The sequence below is a fragment of the Ixodes scapularis genome, unplaced genomic scaffold (genome assembly GCF_016920785.2).
Source record: "Ixodes scapularis isolate PalLabHiFi unplaced genomic scaffold, ASM1692078v2 PGA_scaffold1__304_contigs__length_218370807, whole genome shotgun sequence".
In the NCBI taxonomy this organism is placed as follows: domain Eukaryota; kingdom Metazoa; phylum Arthropoda; class Arachnida; order Ixodida; family Ixodidae; genus Ixodes; species Ixodes scapularis.
In genome coordinates, this window is record NW_024609846.1 from 191802466 (window position 1) to 191812961 (window position 10496).

The 10496-nt window shown below is 48.0% G+C and overlaps 1 pseudogene; it reads left to right on the forward strand.

Annotated features, from left to right (window-relative positions):
• LOC121046855 lies at positions 1 to 1121 on the forward strand (annotated as a pseudogene).
• Positions 1122 to 10496: the final 9375 nt, after the last annotated feature.

The following is a 10496-nucleotide window of genomic DNA, read 5'->3' on the forward strand; positions in this document are numbered from 1 at the left end:
GTGTGCGACGCACCCGCAAGAAGCTTTATCAAGCAAATAGTTGGGCACACTGGCTATCACGCCTGCGAACGGTGCAGTCAGAGGGGCCTGCATCTCGAGGGTCGAATGACATTTCCTGATTTACACTCACCACAACGCACCAACGAGTCGTTCCGGTCTCAGGAAGACGAGCACCATCACACGGGAACGTCGCCATTTGAATCTTTAGATGTCGACATGGTGTCATGGTTTCCTACGGAGTACATGCATCTCGTCTGTCTTGGCGTTATGCGGCGCCTTCTGAGAAACTGGGTTAGCCAAGGGTTCGGGAGACGCCTAAGTCGACAGCAGCGTGAAAATTTGAATGATTTACTTCGAAGTTGCAGTAAGCGTTTCCCCAGAAACTTTCAAAGGAAGCCAAGAGGCACTGAGGAACTTGACCGGTGGAAGGCCACAGAGTTTCGAACTTCCTCTTGTATGTGGGACCTGTGGTTTTGAAGCATGTGTTGCCAAACGATCAGTACCGTCACTTTTTAATGCTGCATGTGGCAGTGAGAATTCTTGTATCTCCTGCACATTACGAGATTTATAACGGATTTGCCAGGGACCTTGTTAGGTACTTTGTGCAGGAGTTTGGCACCTTGTATGGGGCCAAGCAGCTCGTTTACAACGTGCACACGCTCAGCCATCTGGCTGAGCAGTGTTTGGACCATGGCCCTCTTGACAGTTTTAGTGCGTTTTCTTTTGAAAGTTTCCTGGGTAAGGTTAAGAAAATGCTACGTTCAACAAGCAAGCCTTTAGCGCAGATCAGCAGACGAATGTCTGAAGTCAGACATTTGTATCAACCTGAGATTTCGGAACCGAAACGCATTGTCAAAGCAGGTCAGTGCTTCATGCTGAACGAGTCTGCAGTTGTCGTCTTGAAGCTCCTTGAAGACAGGTTCAAGGCAAGCATTCTGCCAAACATGACAGATTTTTTTGAACTGCCGATCAAGTCGTCGGCCATCGGCATCTGGCAGTGCGATTCCCTCACGCACGTGACTAAAATGTACAACCTTTCCGAACTTGACACTGCTGTTCAATACCTCAGACTGGACTACAAAAGCAGACATGTCATCCTTCCACTTCTACATGTGCTGTAGGCCTTTAACATAGCTTTTGTAGCTTCTTTGAGGCCCTCGTATGATTTCCAACCTCTGCAGGCTGCATTCTGAAAGGCCTCTGGCAATTGAACTGTGCGTTAGTGTCTGCGTTTAAGCTGACAGTTATGTTTTGTGGGCAACAAAATTGCCGGGTGTTGATCAGGACTCTTTTGAGCTGACTGAGAGCTTTCCCAAATGCTGTGTGGAAGGCCTCACGCAGATGAGCTGTGTATTGCTGCTGGCATTCGAGCTGACAGTGCGGTGTTGTGTGCAACAATGCTGCCAGGCGTCCGTCAGAGCTCTTCTGAACTGTGCAAGGAATCTTCCAAGTGCAGCATGCAAGGTGCCAACCCTTCAAACTGTGCGTTTCTGCGAGCATTTGAACTGACAGTGGAGTGTTGTGTGCAGCAGTGCTACCAATCGTCACTCAAGGTCCTTTCAAGCTGTTCATGAAGCCTGCCAAGCCCATTGTACAGGGCCTCAAGCAGGCGACCTGCGAGTGGTTGCCAGTGTTTGAGCTGACGGTGAAGTGTCATGTGCCGCGGCACTGTCAGGCATCAGTCGACTCTTGGAGCATCTCCAGGTGTATTTTGTGCCCTGTGTGAACTTCTATACTCCGTCTCGCCCTAAGCTGGACTAAGCGGTGAAGCTACAGGCCAAGGGGGCCAATCACAAGCCCGTTGGATGGTGCTAATCCTGCATGTGCTGTTAGGCTAGTTTGTTCCTTAGTTTAAGTTCAACTTAAGTCTTGTACTGTGGCTTGGAATTCGATTAGATTTGACATGACACATAGAAAAAGGCACAAAAGTGACCTATTCATATTATTTATGATGAGTACTTTGGAAGCCTATGTACTTACGAGTATAAATACATCCTTAAAATACTTTCCCTGCAGAACCTATAAAAAAGAATTGCTTACAATGCATTATTTTTATGTAGAACCATTCATGGCCTTCTGGATGGTGATTTTGCATAATTTCTTAATTTTCATGCATTGCCTTCTGATTTTAGGGGCCGTTATGTGTTTTACTTTCTACTCATGTGAAATTGTCTCCGGTTGTTCGAATGCAAATTTGTGTTAACAGATTATCCCCTGCTACTGATGTGCTTTCTGATCTCGTTATATTCATGCAAAGTGGTGCGCTATGCTAGTTCGTACAAGTGAAGCATGATTAAACAGGTGTGACGGACAAGGGCAAGGCATGTTTGTGTTCTGTCCTTCGTCATTGTCCGTCACGCCTGTTTGATCACGTTTCATTGTATTCAAACTTGGAATGGACCTGGATCTTTTCATCAATTTATTAATCCTTAAAGGGCCCCTGAAAAGAAAAAAAAAGTTTTTTTTAAACAGTCTGGTTGGAACACGCGTGTCAAAAAATGAATTTTACGCGAAAAAAAAATTGTTTAGAGCAATATTGACGGCGAGAGATTTATTTGAAGTTTTGCGCGCAAATTCCATGGTCATTCAGCTCGGCTTCTCATTGGTAGCGATGGTCATTCAACTCAGCTTCTCATTGGCCAATAGAATGAGTGACAGCTTAGATGTTGGTTTTAAAATCTTCGCGATTTTTTTAAATCGCCTTTTGAATTAGATATTTTTAGGTTTAAGAAACAATCCATTGAATGAATGTCGCAATTGTTTACAAACGTTTTACAAAATCGTAACTTCCGTTCGGATACCACAACAAAACAACAAACAAAAGCTTCGCCATTTTGTTTTCTGTCGTGGTCGCCGTCTTCGCGTTTCGCGTTCTGAAGAGGGCTTGTTGCTTGTGTTAGTTAGTCAGTCATAGTAAGTACTTAGGAAGTGGCGCGGGGTAACAGGTTTCTGTTTTTCTGCTCTTTGCGCGATTCGTGTGTCCCGTTTACCTCATCTTTTGTTTGTTTTCTGGCGCGCGCCAGTGCCAGTGTTTGTTTAGATGTCGGTTCCCGTGGTTCCCGTAAAGAGTTTAGTGAGGCACGCGGCACCGCACTCAACGTTTAATAAAAAAAATCAGTTACCACCGCGTGTCCTCGCGGCGGCTTGAAGGATCGCGCGGCTCGAACGAACTCGTCGAGGCACCCGCTTCGCCGCGGCGAAGCGGGTGCCTCGCGGCGATCGGAGCGGACGCCTTCCGGCTGGCGAGGCGTGTCCTCGAACGGACGAAGGCCCAGCTGCTGGCAGCGTTGAAGCAACCGACGCTCAGGTCGGGGTCCACCGCGACGACTATGTACTGTGTGTACGACCACGGTACGTGCACGATACGACGCGGTATGTCGTTCGACCGGCAGACAGCCGGCCAGGGGCTGTGTTCCAAATCTCCAAATGGATCCGAGTTTCTCCGGCGGATCGTATCACGTGACAGCACAGATTGAAAAAACGCTGTACGCGGGTAGGTTTTAGAACGCCAAGAGTACAAAACCCTCACCCTGGGGTAAGATCGAGTCAATTTTGGAACACGGCCAGGAAGTAGCAATGGCTCTCGTGCGGGGCGCAGCCAAGCCAGGAAAGCAGCCAAGCCGATCCACTACGAAGAGGCGGGGACTACCTCTCCTCCACGCGCCCGAGATGCCGAGAGAGAGAAAAGTGGAAAGGAGGTGACTGCCGACTAAATTGCGTCTGGCGCAGTCAATATTGCTCTAAAAAAATTTTTTTTTCGCGTAAAATTCATTTTTCGACACGCATGTCTCAACCAGACTGTTTTTGAAAAACTTTTTTCTTCTTTTCAGGGGCCCTTTAAGGGCCCTCTGTTGAGGGCATGGCTGACCAACAGCGTTATGTTGGTCAGCCATCTTAATACATGTCTCATGCTGTAGATGGGCAATTTGGCCAGTGCGGTACAATTGCGATCCTGGGGTCTTTAACGTGCATCACCAGTATGTGATTACACGAGCGCAGCCGGTACGATGCTCAGGTGTGGACATACTCTGTGCAAGTGGACAGGTAGTTTTGATTGTGTTTTTCAATTTTTTCTTTGTGCCTCTACACCAAGACCTATTGGTTGTGTGGGGCATTAGATAATAAAACTAAAATAATAATAATGAGAGAACATGCGTGGAGGAGAAAGATGAGCTTCATGGCACCTATATCGTCTCTGGCCTACCACAGGGTCCGTCGTCTCTGGCCATGGATCATGGTGGCCGAGGCTTGGATGTGTTATCTCAAGGTGAATACCTTCCCATCAAGTGAAAGAATGTACCCTTCTGCGTATTTCCGCTTCTCTTTTCTGTATGCCGCATCCTCACCCAACATCACCTCGCCCCTGAGGTAGCAGTAAACTTCCAACAACCGCAGAAAAGGCAAAGAAGCTGTAATAAAAGATCTGCTGGAGAGCGGACATTGTTTGCCCTATCCTCCCAGGAGCTCGGCCTGACGTCACACGACTGTCTGCTCTGCATAACTAGCAGACAAGCTCACTTCCCGCATATGCTCTTCGAAACTATCCTTTATTTGGGACAACAGTAGCTTACGTCCAGAGATCTCATGAGAAAATGCGTCGGAGTGTACTGCAGGTGGGTGACTGGTGGATAGATATCTCGGGGATGGATATCACAATCGTTTAGCATTGGAAAAATGTGGACCTTACATGGATCTCTAACAAGTATGAATTCTTTCACGTTCTTTGAACTTCTGTGTAAAATGGTTATATAGCCTAAAACTGCATTTATATAAAGCATGTGGAGTTTTGTATAGCCACTTGCACAGTTCCACGGAGCAGACAGACTCGCTATGTAATAAGCCCCGCCGGTGCAACTGGTCATGCTATTTTGTGAGACCGGTTACCGTAAAGTAACCCTGCCAGGGCTTCTGTGCAGCAAAACTCCTTCTGAAGGCTGAACTTTGATAGTGCTGCCTCAGAGCTTTTATTTTTCTCTCTCTCTCTCTCTTCTGAGCCACACTCACTTGGTTAAACTGAAATTGCGACAGAACTCAGCCTGGTATATTGAGGCCAAAATGCATAATGCCTATACGTGCAGCAAGTGGGCCCATTTTGGTCTGCTGCAGTTGAGCGAGGAAATGTGGAGGCGAGACAGGAGCTTCATAGTGTCTTCGGGTTCCGCGTCTCTCGGCGAAACTCATGGCGGCCGAGACTTGTGCATGTCCTCTCACAGTTAACTGCTTCACGTCAGGGTAAATAACCTACTTTTCGACGTATTTCTGCTCTTTTTGATACACTTTGTCCTCATCCCTAAAACGGCAGTAAATTGCCGACAGGCGCCGAAAAGGGCTGGCCATTGCTACGACCTGCCACAGACCAGACGACAGAAAATGAAGCATACGACATTGGCGTGACGCCACGGCGGCTGTCGTTTGCTGTGCGCGCCTAGCAGACAAGCTTGCTCGCCGCGTAAGCAAGGAGTTGTGGACAACGGAATAGTAGTTTCGTTAGATTGAAAATTTTGTAGCATTGAACTTGCTATGTCCACGTTTGACTGTATTCTCATATTCTAGACTTCGTCAGGCAACAGGAGCTAGGCTGATTTTCTTCAGTAGCTTGTACTGCCATGTAAAGAGACTGCCCGAGCAACAAAAACAATTGTGGCACAGATTAGCAAGCAAAGACAGCCTGCTAGGGACGATGTTCCCATGGTCGTGTTTAGCACGTGTGCCAGCTGCTTTTGTCGAATCAGATCAAAAGGAAGCGGCAAGTATACGTGGCAGTCGCGACAGCACCCCGAGGATTAGGCCCAAGCAGATGACACGCTGTGGCGCCACCTACAATGCTGTGCGCTCCGAATTTTGGGAAAATTGACGCTGCGTGAAGTGCGAATTAAGGGCGTACCACGCGTACCACTTGTAAGAACCATGCACAGAATTAATTTTTTGAATGGTTGTCGTTAACCTTTTTAATGGTCCTATCCCACCAGTGGTTGAACTGTGTCCACGAAGGAGTTGCGATTATCGGTAATACCAGAGTTTTGGACAGTTTAGTCTGGCAACGGTTGTGCCACGTTCCAGTACCCACTTTAGTCAACAATCCAAATCTAAGACATAGCAGCATAATTACCGCGTACCCTGTGGCAGGTGTTGGCCATGGCCGCCGTGCTCGGCGGTGGCCACAGTGACGGCAGTGGCCGTGGTACCATGGTGCGTTGATGTCTTGTTAGTGGAATCTGGCGATTGGAGCAAGTCAATCGGCATTTGGCATGCAGTTTGTGCACGTCCCGACTAAGTAGTGAAAGAAGAAAACAACTGCACCGGCGGCTACAGCGAGCTTTCCTACAAGAGGGAACTATTTGTGGAATCGAGATAGGGAACCTTGCAACTTCGTCGTTTTGTCGGCATACTTTAACGGAGTGACGGTGTTGTGTGAAATGTGTGCTCGGCGCGGGCTGACTGTTCTTCGTTGTGGACGCGGACTCGTCGTGGGAGATCTTATCCATTGCATATCGTCTGGTCTGACATAGAGCTCAAATAAACGCTATGCGGATTACCTATGCACCGGTGGTACGTATACATTTCGTTTCTTGATTAAGATGTTTTCGTTCATAAGATTCCTGCTCAGCTTTTGTAAAGACGGCTGTGACGCCAAATTCAGTCTCGACGTACCGGGTATGCTCAGTACGAATAGCTTTGATCAGTACGTCTAACGCGACTGCCCATTACTGCAAAACTGCCAGTTCGAGTAGTCGTCTGGGAGTTCCACGACTTCGCGGCGTCCAGCAGCTGGCTAGCCCTCATGAAATCGTCTCGCGAGTTGAGGCGTTCCGACTTCACATATCATTGGTGCAGCGTTCGTGATATAGGGAGAAGCGCGCACATGGGTGGTCTTCGTTGTCCCGGCTTGAAGCCGTAAGGTGAGCGGACGTTCTGCACTTGACAAACTGATTTAACATAATCCAGACACCATGTTTCGGCTGTTTGTCTTAGGCTACAAAATATTGGGGTGCTACGTATAGGCGTTATTTGTAAGCACAATTTCTTCCTTATTTGGTCTTCCTTTTTTTTTTTTTTGCTGAATCAAGTTTTTGTAAGTTTAAGTTTGATCTAGATTTTTGGGAGGTTTCGCGAGTGATTTTTTGTAATTCGCGGATATTTGGCGTCCACAAAAATTAAGTCGATGCCAAAATTTTGGGTGCCCATACACAATAGCGACCCAAGTTAGTGGAAGGACCTAAAAACTAACCCACATTGGCGTAATGATGGTCAGCGTTGGTAATAGCGGCCCAATTTTGCCAAGGTTAACCGATTTTGAGCCAATGTCAGCAGAATATTGGCAATAACGGCCCGATTGAGCCAAGATGACTTGATATTGAGCCAATATTGGAAGAATAATGGTGAAAATTGGCAATAACGGCCCGATTTAGCTGATATGACCCGACATTGAGCCAATATTGGCAGATTAATGTTTAAAATCGGCAACAACGGCCCGATTTAGCTGATATAACCCGATATTGAGCCAATATTGGCTGAACAGTGGTTAAAATTGGCAATAGGAGAAAATTGAGAAATCTATTGAACAGTTTTACGCTTTAATTCATTGTACAATTTCAATAATGTATTGTTGTGTTATATGTTGTATCTAATATGTTTGCTGGGATATTGTGAGTGATTATTTTCTGTTTCTCACATAGTGCGATACATGTTTTAAATGTGTGCTCTACGGACTTCTTCTATGCTATCTGTGACATTCCATTTGCTGGGTTCTGTCCTTCAAGCCTCTACTGGCTTCGACCGACCCGTCACCTTATAGTGTTATGAAGGTATCTAAATAAATAAAATGAAAAATGAAATGAAAAATTTAGCCGATATAACCCGATATTGAGCCAATATTGGAAGAATAATGGTGGAAAATGGCAATAACGGCCCGATTTAGCCGACATGACCCGATATGGAGCCAATATTGGCATAATAATGGTTAAAATTGGCAATAACGACCTGATTTAGGCGATATAACCCACTATTGAGCCAATATTGGCAGAATAATGGTTAAAATTGTCAATAACGGCCGAGCAAACCAAGTTTCACCCAACATTTGCCAATATTGGGCATAAGATGACAAACTTGGTCCAACATTGGACCAAGCATGCCTGGCTAGGCCCGATATTGGCCCAGTGTGGTGTGCTACCTGGGTAACAACGGTGCTGCGATGGAGTGGCGCAAGCTGTGAACTGATGGCTCGTCTCGCAGAAGCGTGATATCGAGGCTCCATGTGTCGCCACAGGAATGGAAAAACTCGCGACTTCGATCGCCACAGACACTGGGCATTGGTCAGAAACGTTACCCGCTCCTGCAGGGAAAGATAAAACTTTGCAACTAAGCAACTTGTAACACGAGACACGGTGGAACATGGAACCTTTCGATGCGGCTCAAGGATGGGCCTTGCGACCACATGGGTTCGTACGCGTTGCCGTGCAAGTCCCCCCATGCGTTGTGCAAGAAATGGAGACCAATAACTCAAGCTAGGTATCGTGTGTTCCGAGTACAGCACCAAGTACAACCGGGACCGCAGACATTGCGGACTGAATCTAAAACACGGTTAAAATCATCACAAAAAAGAAAAAAAACGTCATCTGGCACATACTGTGGAACGTTAAAGAATGTGTTTAAAGCTGAAAAATGGGCTGGTGCATAAACGCTATTCGTCCTGAACTTCACGTGATCGACAAATAAGTTATGAACAATAACGCGGCCGTCGATATCACAGAGTGAAATGCCCCTTGTGAGAAGCAACTGCGAAAGACCGACGCTGAGCGACCGTGACGAAGCAAAAGAAAATAGCACGGTATGAGAAACCACGTTCTAAAGTCCGCAACGTCTTCGGCTGAATAAAAGTTAGTCTCTTGGAGAAATACGAAGTAGCAATGCTGCGGCTGTGTGAAATGGATCACCTCGTGCTGCTTACTCAGGCTGCGGAAACCTTTGACATTGAGGGTTAAAACACGCAAGGCCATAAAGAAGAGGAAAGAAAAGAAAAAGAAAACAGCGTGGCCAGTCAACGGGTTAAAAAACTAATGGGTCCAAGTTTTAGTCATCTTGTACAAGACTCTTCTTTTTGACTCTGGAAGTGGGAGTTGCATCCGAGCTGCTGCTTGCAGTTGAGATGCCACGTTTGGCGTCAGGTCGGTCGTAAGGCATGCCGGTGTGTTCGGCCGACGCAGTCTGGGGATGACTTGCCGGACGTCGCTGACGCTGGAAGGGCGTGCGTGAAGAGCAAGTCGCCCTAGCCAGGGGTCACGTCGCCATCTCCCTCGACGATGACGAGCCGTTTTGAGTGTGAGTCGAGGACGTCAGCATCTTGAGAGCTGTCGGTGGCGGCTGGGACTGACGAGGTGGCCTCGGAGCTAAAGGCCGCAGATGCTTCTTCGCTGGAGGGCGGGTCTGTGCAAGGTGGTGGTGAAACTGGAGTAAGAATGAAGGGTCGAAGTCGATGATGAGGCTCTCAGGGTTCTCGCGGGCTTCAGGGACGCGTGTGGGCTGCGGCCCACCGTGGCCGGTTGTCTCTGCGCTGCATGGCTGCGTAGCTTTTCTGCTGGGTGCAGGCTCTGGTCCCATGGCCATAGCCACACTGGAGGTAAGGCACCCTGCAGCCAGCTGTCGCGTGACTGAACACTCCGAATCGGTCGTACCACGGTACGACCGACTCGGAGTCTTGCACGCGGGGCTAAAATGGCCCTCTTGGCCGCACCGGCTGAATCTCACGCATGCCACAATAGTCTGCCATTACCCAGTGGCCTTGGACGTGAATAAAGTTGGAGACAGGCTTGGACATTTCCAACTTGACCATCCGCATGCCCATTCGGATGTCCGGTCGGTCGCGGTAGGTGACGTGTCGGGCCCTTCACCTTGCCATGCTGCCAGAGGACCTGGATGAGGACTTTTTTTGACACTTAAGGCGGCAGTCGACAAATGACGCGTGGACGGTGTGAGACCCCACCGGTTCAAACGGGACCTGGTTCTCACCAAGCAGCAGGTGGCCCTGTGCTACCAAGGATTGCGCAGCGACCATGAAACTGACCGCTACAATGAACTGTGCACCACCATGGTGCTGCAGATAATGTAGGCCGGCTTGTCCGACCACGTGTTGGAAGGCATTGATAATGGCGTCGAACGGTGTCTCCACTGGTATGTTAGAACAAAGCATTGCTTGTTGGAAGGCAGCACTGACAAGGAGGCCGACATGGCGGAGCTCGAAACCCCGAGGACCATGCAACAAATGGGTCCCGGCGACGCGCTTGCAGATTTATAAAAGCTCTTGGCTTGCTACACTGATTCAAATTTATTTACAACACTGTAGACAGGACGTGTTATGTATGAAATGCGCTGCGTTGTCCTCAAGAACATGGTATACACACACACATATATATATATACACACGCACGAACAATGAACCCGACTGGCCAGCCGAGTTAGGCAAAGGTCTCGAAGTTCCTGATGACAGGGATGGGGGTGTT